At 47.2% G+C, this 10,836-nt stretch overlaps 1 long non-coding RNA gene across 1 annotated transcript; it reads left to right on the top strand.

Annotated features, from left to right (window-relative positions):
• Positions 1-5,304: 5,304 nt before the first annotated feature.
• Positions 5,305-8,734, top strand: LOC122899038. Its single transcript, XR_006383092.1, has 3 exons — positions 5,305-5,451; positions 6,030-6,257; positions 8,153-8,734. It is a non-coding gene; the product is annotated as an uncharacterized LOC122899038 (long non-coding RNA).
• Positions 8,735-10,836: the final 2,102 nt, after the last annotated feature.

Here is a 10,836-nt window from a genome sequence, read left to right on the forward strand (position 1 = left end):
GGTCCCTGCTCTAAGAGTTCCAAAACCTTCCTTCTAGCTACTTCACCACTTGGCTTTCTTATGCTGGTCAGATCACACTGATTATCTCACTTGCTTGCTTTTCCCCTCAGTGTTAATTTACTTCTTCAATTTATATGCAATTTAGCTCTTTCTATTCAGCAACTTCCCTGTTTCCAAATGCTCACTGGGGAGATCTTAAGACCCCACTTAACCCAGAAGCTCGTTACCACATGTACCCAAGCCAACCTGCAGGGTCTCTGAAATGATGTTACTGCGGCCTGGATCCTTTTCTCCAGAAGCTTCTAAGCCATCCCACTAACATTTCTAGTCTCTTTCTAACTCCCATGGTATTCCAAATACCCCAAGACCACCTGTGGCTCTTATTATTTTCCTGTCATTGATTTCGTGCCGGAGTTTCTAACTACCCAATACAGATCCCATGCTTTCATTTCTTTCTCTGTCCTTGGAATCTGAAACATCTCCCAATTTACTACCATCTGCTACCTTAATTAATAGGCTGTTTACCTCCCCTGTAAGAACTTGTAGTGATTCTCTTGGACTCCATCCCTAACTTTGTGCACATTGCAAGCTCTCATTAGTCTTGGTTTACAATCCAGCTTTCAATCTATTTGACAGCCCTCATCTCCAAGCCAATTTGAATTACATTTTTCTCATAAGATTTCATAAGACACAAATATGCTTTTTCAAACCTGGAACAAATTTACATCTACTACATTCCCTCTGTCCACTCCTTTAATAATTTGAAGAATACAAAAATAAAACAAAACCAAAAAAATCCATCTGGTTTGTTTGATACGATTTCGCTGGTTGTTTCTTTTCATTGAAGTCTCAGGTTTGCGTGACCGTCTCTAAGGAGTTCCCTCGGCCGCAGAGCACGGTGGGGCATCTTCCTCCAGCCCTCGTCACCCAGAACCCTCATCGGAGGATCTGAATTGCACACAACACAACTGTACCCAAATGTGTAACCAAAGAGATACGTGGATCAAGGGGATGATTTTATAACCTGAGCTGCCGGCAGCACTTCCAGCTGGAGGTCACGGGTGAGTTCTTTAGAAACAACTTACCAGGGCGCCTGGGTGGCTCAGTGGGTTGAGCTGCTGCCTTTGGCTCGGGTCATGATCTCGGGGTCCTGGGATTGAGTCCTGCATCGGGCTCTCTGCTCAGCAGGGAGCCTGCTTCCTCCTCTCTCTCTCTCTGCCTGCCTCTCTGCCTACTTGTGATCTGTCTCTGTCAAATAAATAAATAAAATCTTTAAAAAAAAAAAAGAAAGAAACAACTTACCATTTGAATTTTGCTGTTGTCACATGAAATGGTCACTGTTGCATAATATGCCGTCATCCTCTGTCTTTTCTTCATCGGTCCGATGTGAAGAGGTAGAAGGGGGATGAGCATTTCCTCAGCCCCTCCTCTGTATCAAGTCCTGAGTGAAGGGTTGGCTTCATACACTTGACTTCAGGGATGTTTGGAACGTGGCTTCATCAGCACCCGCCGAAGACTTTGGTAAAGCTGCAGCCCTCCAGACCTCACTCCCAGATTTCCCAAGTCAGTGGCTCTGGGCCGAGGCTCAGAAATCTGCTTTTCAAAAGTGTTATAGGCACTTTCTTGATTATGAAGTGCATTTGGGAAGCACCAAATTCTCAAAGCACCCCAGAAATGTCCATTTAAGCCTTTTTCATCAGTCATTTGTTGAAGGAGAAAAGTAAAACCCAGAGAGTTTAAATAATTTGCTCAACGTCAGAGATGAGGAACATTAAAGCCCAACATTAAAGATGAGTCTGCAGGATTCTGGAGCCCATTCTCTCTCCATGATTCCACACAGCCTCCATTTGGATGAGAAACTTAATTTTGAGTTGTTGTAATTAGAGTTACAACAGTCTCATTTTTATGAAAGTGAATGTTTATTCAGCACTGCCCAAAGATATCTGATATACATTAATGTTCATATCAGTGTTATTCACGACAACCAAAACCCAAAACAAACCAAGTGCCCCAAGATGAAAGGAATACATATATATGTAATATATATAATGCATATGTATATGTATATATGTAATATATAATATAATAATTATATAATATTGTATACATATATACCTACATAATAAATATTATATATATTATATATAATTCCTTCATATAAAGAAATTTGTATCATCTTATATGTATATATACAAATTGTATATATACATATACATTATGCATGTTATATATACATATTGTATATATTGCGCATATTATATATATGTAATTCCTCCATATATTCATATTGTATATATTATGTATATATATTATATATTATATATAATTCCTCCATACAAAGGAATGAAATTCTCAGACATGCTCCAACATGGATGAACCTTGAAGACATTATGCTAAGGGAAGTAAGTCAGACACAAATGTTCAAGTATCATATGATTCCACTCCTAAGAGGTATCTAGAATGGACAACTGCATAGACAGATGGGGGGAGGGGGATGGAGAGTTACTACTTACTGGGCACAAAGTTTCTGTTTAGGATCATGAGTGGTGGTGACGGTTACACAACACTGTGAATGTACTTGGTGCCACTGAATTTTACACTTAAAAGTGGTAAATTTGATGTGATGTGTATCTTAGCACAATAAAAAAGCATATAAAAGATATTCAGGAGCAATGGGAGGTGAAACCATGTATTTATGCCCCCTGGGAACTTAAACCAAAAGCAGAACTCTGAAGTAAGCCTCTAGACTCTCTTCCATTTGCCCCTAAAGTTAGAGGAAAAATATTTTTCTGGCTGATTGAGGGTTCCAGTTGGTCATGGCATCCCTGTATCCCTGTATGTTACTCTTAGCTCATTTTGCTAAGACAGAGAATGGCCGGGAGCATTTTGGCCCATAAGGGACACAGTGAGCCTGTTCCTGAGCCCCTGCAGCTGCGCAGCCCTACAGCTCTGGGAGTTACCCCCTTACTCCTTCGACAGTGTCTCCTTTTGGAGCAGGTGTATGGCACCTGCAACACAGGAATCCTGACCACCGTGGTACCCTTTTGCTCAAATGAGTGTTAAAATGACTTTTTGTAAAACAACTGTTAGCTTTATTGAGATATAATTGGCCAATGGAAATTGTATATGTTTAAGATGTACAACTTGATGCTTGATAGACATATACATTGTGAAATGATCACCGCAATCAAGCTAATGAAAATTTCATCACTGCATGTAGTTATGTATGTGTGTGGTGAGAATACATTAGCACCCACCCTCTCAGCAAATACAAAATATACAAAAAAAGTATTAACTATAGTCACCATGTCCTCCACTCTATCCCTGGGACTTCCTCATCTCACATAACAAAAAGTTTATACCCTTTGACCAACATCTCCCGATTTTCCCCATTACACAACCCTGGGCAACCATCTTTCTCCTCTGGGCGTCTGTAAGTTTGGCTACTTTGGATTCTACATACGAGTGAAGTCATGAAACACTCATTGTTCTGTGTCTAGTTGATGTCACTTAGTGTAACATCTTCCAGTTCATCCACGTTGTCACAAATGGCAAGATTTCCTTCTTTTATAAGACTAAATAGTATTTTACTGTGTATCACATTTTCTTCAACTTCTTGTAAACTGACATTTGGAAAATTAAAAATATATATATTTAAACCCTCTGATCCTGAGAAAAGTTGTTCCACACCAATTTAAACCAAGTGAATAGTTTTGCTTTGTGAATGAAATGTCTCCTCTGAGATGGGGCGCTTGGGTGGCTCAGCGGGTTAAAGCCTCTGCCTTCGGCTCAGGTCATGATCCCAGGGTCCTGGGATCGAGCCCCGCATCAGGCTCTCTGCTCAGCAGGGAGCCTGCTTCTCTGCCTGCCTCTCTGCCTAGTGGTGGTCTCTGTCAAATAAATAAATAAAATCTTAAAAAAAAAAAAGAAAGAAAGAAAGAAATGTCTCCTCTGAGATACAGAAGAGCCACAGCACAGAGGATGCTAATACCATTTACAGCTCAAGACGAGAACAGGAGATAGAGAAGGGGCAATTAGGGAGTAATTCAAAATAATTAAATGACATTTTAAATTCAGTTTGAGGAGTTATTTAAGGGCATGCTCTTCTCTTCTGTGTTTTTCTCGATGATGTCTACTTTCAGGGAAAATGTGATTGCATCATCCAGATCAAAGCTACTGAAAAAGAATGTCTATAAAGAAGATTTTAGGCACATGACAGTTACGGTTCGCATGCTTCCACAATCCGTTCTTTCTGAGAAAGCAAACAAGAATCTCCTGTGCCCACCCAGCACTTAGTTCTAGCAGATGCAGTTGAAGGTGGAGAAGAAATGCAATGGTTAGTGTTCCCCATTTAACCTAGGGCTGGGAGTCCGTTGGCCATAGCGCACACTGCAGTGAGGGACATCCATCCCGGCTGGTGGGAAGAAAGAGCGGCCAATTTAACATCACACGGAAGCAAAACACCATTAATCTATGCATGGAATGAATCAACACTGGATCTCCCAAGAGCCAGGGAAAGCGGGGGGAGGCTCAAAGCAGGACACGCTAAAGCAGCAGGTACGGTAGGCTTTAGTAAACTGCAGGTTTTGTTAGAAATACTTTTGTCCTCTTTTAATAGTTAACCTGACCCCAGCTCAGGCATCCAAGATACTGAGTCGTCTATTGTGCACCTGGACAAAACTTTCAAAACCTTAATTACTTATAATCTTGGTTTCAGCAATAACCTCAGCAATGCTGGTGTAACCTTCCCCTTTTACTGCCCCCAGATGCTCTGCACCGACATACATAGCTTATCTCCAGCAGGAGACTCTGGTTTTTATGATTTTAAAACATAGCTTGAAAATGTCTCCATCTTATCTCAGAGCAGAAGTGGTGTCACTTGCCGGCCCAAATACTCCGAGTAAGATTTTCCCCTCTCACTCAGCTCCCCTGGCTACTTCTTTCAGCCCAGCCAGACTCCTGCTGAGATAAAAATGCAACTCGTTTAGGTCAATGATTAAATTGAAAGTTATAATATTACTAATTAAGTTGGAGCAAAGAGAACACCAAAAAAAAAAAAAAAACCCACAAACAAACAAGCAAATTCTTTGAGAGGGTCACCGCAATACCTGTCCTCACAAAGAGCACACCCCACCCCCTCACCCCCACCCAGGGAAAGCAGAAAATTTCCTGAAAGCCTTTGAGAAAGCCTCCCCCATGCCTTGTCACTAGGGTCTCCGCTTTCAAACTCTGAACAACCTCTTATTGTCTCCTAAGCACATATTCCCCCCTCAGAGCCTGTGTGCTCATTGGACCGTGGAAAGAACCTTCCAGAGCCCAGCACATTTCCTGAGACTGCCAGCCTGGAAGGAGCTGGGGAAGGAGATGGGTGCCGGGGGAAGAAACTGAGATCACACTCAGAAGGATTCAGTAACTCAGGTGTGGGGAAGTCAGGTGCGGCCTCTGGAGAAGGTAAGGCGTGGTGTGGGGGCTGGGCCGGGCCTGGGCTCCAAGACCCCTTCACCGCAGATGGCAAGCCTGCCCTCGCCACACTTCCTCAAAACCCGGGCCAGGGCGCCTCTCCGGCCTCCCCTTAGTCCCTGTCCTGGATCCTCAGATGTCCAGGGACCCAGGACAGGAAGATGCCAATCTCCCAAACATGCCTTGTCTACGAGAAGACTGGGGAGGTGTGGGGAGGGGGGAATAGGGGGAGGGGGGGAGGGGGGCAGAGCAAGCCCAGGCCTGTCTGCCTGAGTTGGTGATAAACTAGCAGTTCTCACACTTCGACCAGCCACACCCTCCAACCCATCCCGCCCGCCGTCACCCAACACCTTCCTGCTGATTCCCGCCCCAAGTGGCCTGGAGAGAAGAGCTGGGGCTCCCCGTCCAGACCCGCCTCCAGGAGGCCCCCCAGCCCCAGACACAGGGTGCCCGCTTCAGTGTGCTTCGGAGGCCCATTACGCCCCGTGGTGATGAGCTGATGTTCTCAAGTAATTAAACAACGCCAGGAGTCTTTTTCACAATCCTCTAATTACCAGTCTGGCCCCCAGAATGACACCCTCCAAAGCCAAGCTGATGACGCTGCATAGACTTGTGGGAGCTGCAGACGACGGGACAAAGATCCCAAGAGAACAGCTCGTCTGGGGTCAGGATGCGTGAGCGGGTGCGGCTTCGCAGCACGGAACCACAGTCAGGCTGGTGGCCCGGGGGCGTCTGGGGGACCCCACCCCGGCCCCCAAACCACAGAGCCTCTGGCGGCAATCCAGAGCGGCAGCAAGGTTCTGTTTTCTGTTCTGTTTTTTAAGAGAAGTTTTAACTTGACGGAAAAATGATCGCAAAGTCCAGAGCTCCTCATACCCACTGACCCTCCCTCTTTACTTCCTCCTGTTATCAATATCTTGCATCAATGTGGTTCATTTGTTATAACTGATGCACTGATATTGAAACATGATTAATTAAGTCATAGTTCATTCACTTTAGGGCTCCCTCTTGGTGTTGGAAATGGCAAATGTGTCACGACCGAGGTCCGCCATAAGAGAATCATGCGGAATACTTTTAGTGCCCTAAAAATCCCGTGTTCCACCTAGCCATCCCTCCTCCCCCGCAAGCCAACAGGGATATTTCTGGATCCCAAAGGAACTAGAGAAATGTATATCATTTTCTTTCTTTTTCCTTGAAAATAAATGGTGGTGATTCAGGTCATAGGACTGTCATAAAGCCCAGCAGGCAAATTCTTATGATACAGGTCAAGGATGCCCAGGGCCTCCCGGGTCCCCTCTACGGTGTGGAGAATGTAGGCTGCTCGCCGGCTCGGCACTGCCTCTCTCCAGGAGCTCAGGGGCAGAGCCCAGCTCAGTGACTGCCCATGCGCTACCCCTCACGTTACCCAACACCAGACAGGAACGCAAGACGTCCAGACTGTGATGCAGACAAGCAGTGCCCAGACGAGCGAGCATGCCAGCAAGACAGAGCTTCCCAGCTGAGAGCAGTGGTTCTCAAAATACTGCCCAGGCAGCCCTGGGGGTCCCAGAGACCTTTCCCGGGGTTCGTGGCTTCAACATGATTTCCCTAACAACACTCAGAGCTATTTGCCTTCTTCACTCTCATTGTCTCAGAAGTATACGGTGTTTTCCAGAGGCTCCGTGAGTTGTGGTGTTGGGACAGACTGAAGGCATAAGCAGGTCCAAGAACCCAGCTGTGATAAAGCCCGTACGATGTTCGATAATGCCACTTTTCACTCTCTTTTTGTTTTGGAAAACATCGTTCAGATTCACTTTAAAAAAGTTACTTGTATTCTATGTGACACATTCATGATTTTTTTTTAAGATTTTATTTATTTATTTGACAGACAGAGATCACAAGTAGGCAGAGAGGCAGGCAGAGAGAGAGGAGGAAGCAGGCTCCCCGCTGAGCAGAGAGCCCGATGCGGGACTCGATCCCAGGACCCTGGGATCATGACCTGAGCCGAAGGCAGTGGCTTAACCCACTGAGCCACCCAGGCGCCCCTCATGATTGCTCTTTTATGTGACATAAATACCCTGGTGTCTTTCTCGGCTTTAATTTCTAATGTGATAGATACTGACAGCTATAACCCACACCAACAAGACCTTTTTGGGAATCCTCAATAATTTTTAAGAGAGGATAGGAATCCCAAGTGAGGTAAGTCAGTCAGAAAAAGACAAATGATTTCCCTCATATGTGAGACTGAAGCGTGACCATGGGGAAGGGAAGGAAAAATAAAATGAGGTTAAAAACTGAGAGGGAGGCAAACCATAAGAGACTCGTAATGACAGAGAACAAATGAGGGCTGCTGCAGGGGAGCGGGAGATGCGTGACAGGCGTTGGAGAGTGACTGTTGTGAGGTGTTAGATGTCAGCGATGAATCCCTAAATTCTACTTCTGAAACCCCCACTCCACTGTATGTTAACTAACTTGAATTTAAACAAAGACTTGGAAGAAAAAAAGAGAGAGAGAGTATAGGAGTCCCGAGATCAGAGTTTGAGAAGCACTGATTTACAGCAAAGGATTTGGAGTCAGACAGACCCAGGCTGAAAACCCGGTTCTGCCATTGGGATGAGTTATTTACCCCTCAGCCCCCCACCCCGCCTCTACCCCCACCTAGAGCCTTGGCTGCTTTCTCTGTAAATGGTGATGGGAATGTTCTGCTTCACAGGGAGGTTGCAAAGATGGATGACCTGACTCGCGAAGGGGCACCCTGCCTGGTCCCTGGCACGGATGCGGCTGGCGGTAGGCAGTAAGAGCGGCAGAAGGAAGAAAGTTTGAAATCCAGTTCTCATTCTCAGAATGCACACGCAGTGGGGCCGTTCATGTACCGCTCACACTGTGCGTCAGATGGAACCAAGGGGGGGCCTCTCCCCCTCTGGGTGCTACAAGCACCGGCAGGCTGAAGCTGGGGGGCCTTGAAGGACAGGGGGGCTTAAAGAGCCAAAGGGAAGGGTCTTCCTCTTCCCCCCCACCCCAGGGGGAATAGTCTGACAAAGCCTCGGAAGGAGGGGTGCAGGATGCGTTGAGCAGACTAGCCAGCCGGCTCACGCACACACCCAGGCACGTCCTTGCACACAGGTCCGCACTGACTGTGGTGATGGCCATGAACACGATCACATCCAAAATCAAGCTTCTCGCACAATCATAAAGTAATTAACAAGAACTGGGTGCAACACAGCCTCCGGTACGCATGGTCGCTAACTGTCCTCTCTACTGCTTTTCCACCCTCATCTGCTCATCCGAATGCCCGGTTCCACCCAGAGACCTGGATACGACAGGTCTGGGGCAGAATCCAGGCTTCTGTATTCTGATGCGGCTGGAGGAGAGCCCTCCACGCATCCCAGGCAGGCACCCAGTCAGGACCTGAGAGTTTCTGCTTCGGGAGCACATCGTAACACCCCTGGAAAGATGAGGCATTGAGAGAGGAGGCCACACCACTCCGCTGTGCGTACAGATGGCTACAGCCACAGGGAGCAAGACGGACCAGAAAAATCCTAGGACCCGAGAGAGAAGAGAGGGCTGTGCATTGAGGCACCGTTGGGATCTCAGCAGGAACAAGATAGGATCATTCCAGGTCTGTGGGCAGCATGAGGGGAGCCCCAGGGGTGGCACAGGAACATGGCAACGGCACCCCTTACCACCCCGGGTGCAGTTACCGTACCTCAGGGGAGCCTCCTGTGGTCAGCTGAGGCCACCTTGAGAGGAACAGGAACCTGGGGTCAAGGGGCAATTCGAGCCTGAGGTGACCTCACAAGGAGCGAGCTAGGGATATAAGCGGAAGGACTAAGGATCCCAAATTCTTTCTCCCCTTCCTCTGGTCCCAAACTCAGTGGAAACCAACAGCCTGCTTGTGTACCCATGCGTGTCAGCCTCTGAGGCAGAAACAGGCGGACAGGGTGGGGAGCAGTTCCCGGGGAGAAATGGGAGCTGTCAGCCCCCCTCCAACGGTCAGAAGGATTCTGAGCGACTACGACACGTTTGCCCGGCTCCAGAGGAGGCCGTGTGCTCCTGCCCACGCTGAAAGGGCTATTAGCCAACCTGATCACAGCCCCTGAGTGTAGAACATGCAAGATGTGCCAGCCACCTGGAGCCCCTCCCCAGCCCCAACCAAGCAGAAATCATCCTGTGCAGACACAGAGGCTCTGAGGAATTCAACGGTCTGCCTGAAAACGCTGAGCCGGACAGCCACCAGGAGGGATTCCAACCCAGGTCTACACGACCAGAGCTCGGGCTCCGTCCGTCCTGTCACCTGCTTCCCCCTGGGAGGGAAGGTGCGTGCGTGTGAATTAGGAGATTGTTCCCCGGGCACCGCAACCTAAAGCAGAAATACATTTGCTCCACGAGCGACGCAGGGATTAGGTGCAGTGACCACAGAGCAGTTAAGGATACACATAGAACCGTTGACTCCCCATAAACTTAAACACTACTAGCTTACTGTTGACACATATTTTGTATGTTCTATGCTTGATAAACTGTACTCTTACAATAAAGTAAGCTGGAGAGAGGAAACTGTTACTAGAAAATCATAAGGAAGAAAGGCACCTGGGAGGCATAGTCGGTCAAGTGTCCAAAACTTGCTTTCAGCTCAGGTTGTGATCTCAGGGTTGCGGGATTGACCTACATCGGGCTCCATACTCGGCACAGAGTCTGGTTGGGTTTCTCTCTCCTTCTGCCCCTCCCCACAGTTTAGTCTCTCTAAAATAAATAAATAAATCTTTAAAAAAAAAAAAAGGAGGAAAAAAGAAAATCGTAAGAAAGAGAAAATACACTTAGAGTGCTTGTACTATAAAAAGTCCACACGTAAGTGGATGGAACTACATGGTTCGAACCATGTCATGCAAGGATCAGCTGCTGTGCAATTGTTAGTGACTGTAGTCAGCAGGGGTAGTTAGGCGAAGATGCGGTCAAAAAACAAACCAAGTGCTCTAGAGGCTTCACTCCCAAAACCTGAATTCTCCCTCCCATCCGGTGTCTAGTGCAGGGAGGCAGGGGGAGCCCAGGGCTCCATCCCAACAGGAAGCTTCCACAGCTCCTACAGAAAGGGGCAGGGGACCTCTTACCTGCGGAGTTCTGCACGTCACTTCTACACATATTTTATCGGCCGGTCACATGGCCCCACTGGGTGTCATAGGTGTCCCTCCTCCTGGCTACAGTGTCCTGATGGCCTCCTTGGTCACTGTGGAGTCTTACCACATGCCGGCATTGGGTCGAGCAGGATCCATGATACATGGCATTTGAACACCATGACCAATGAGGTAGCGTATTTATAGCCCCACTTCACAAGGCACAGAGAGGTTGAGTAATTTGCCAAGGTCACACAGGGAGCAGGAAATCTGAATTTGAATTTGAATG

Source organism: Neovison vison, chromosome 2 (genome assembly GCF_020171115.1).
Source record: "Neovison vison isolate M4711 chromosome 2, ASM_NN_V1, whole genome shotgun sequence".
NCBI classification, from domain to species: Eukaryota; Metazoa; Chordata; class Mammalia; order Carnivora; family Mustelidae; genus Neogale; species Neogale vison.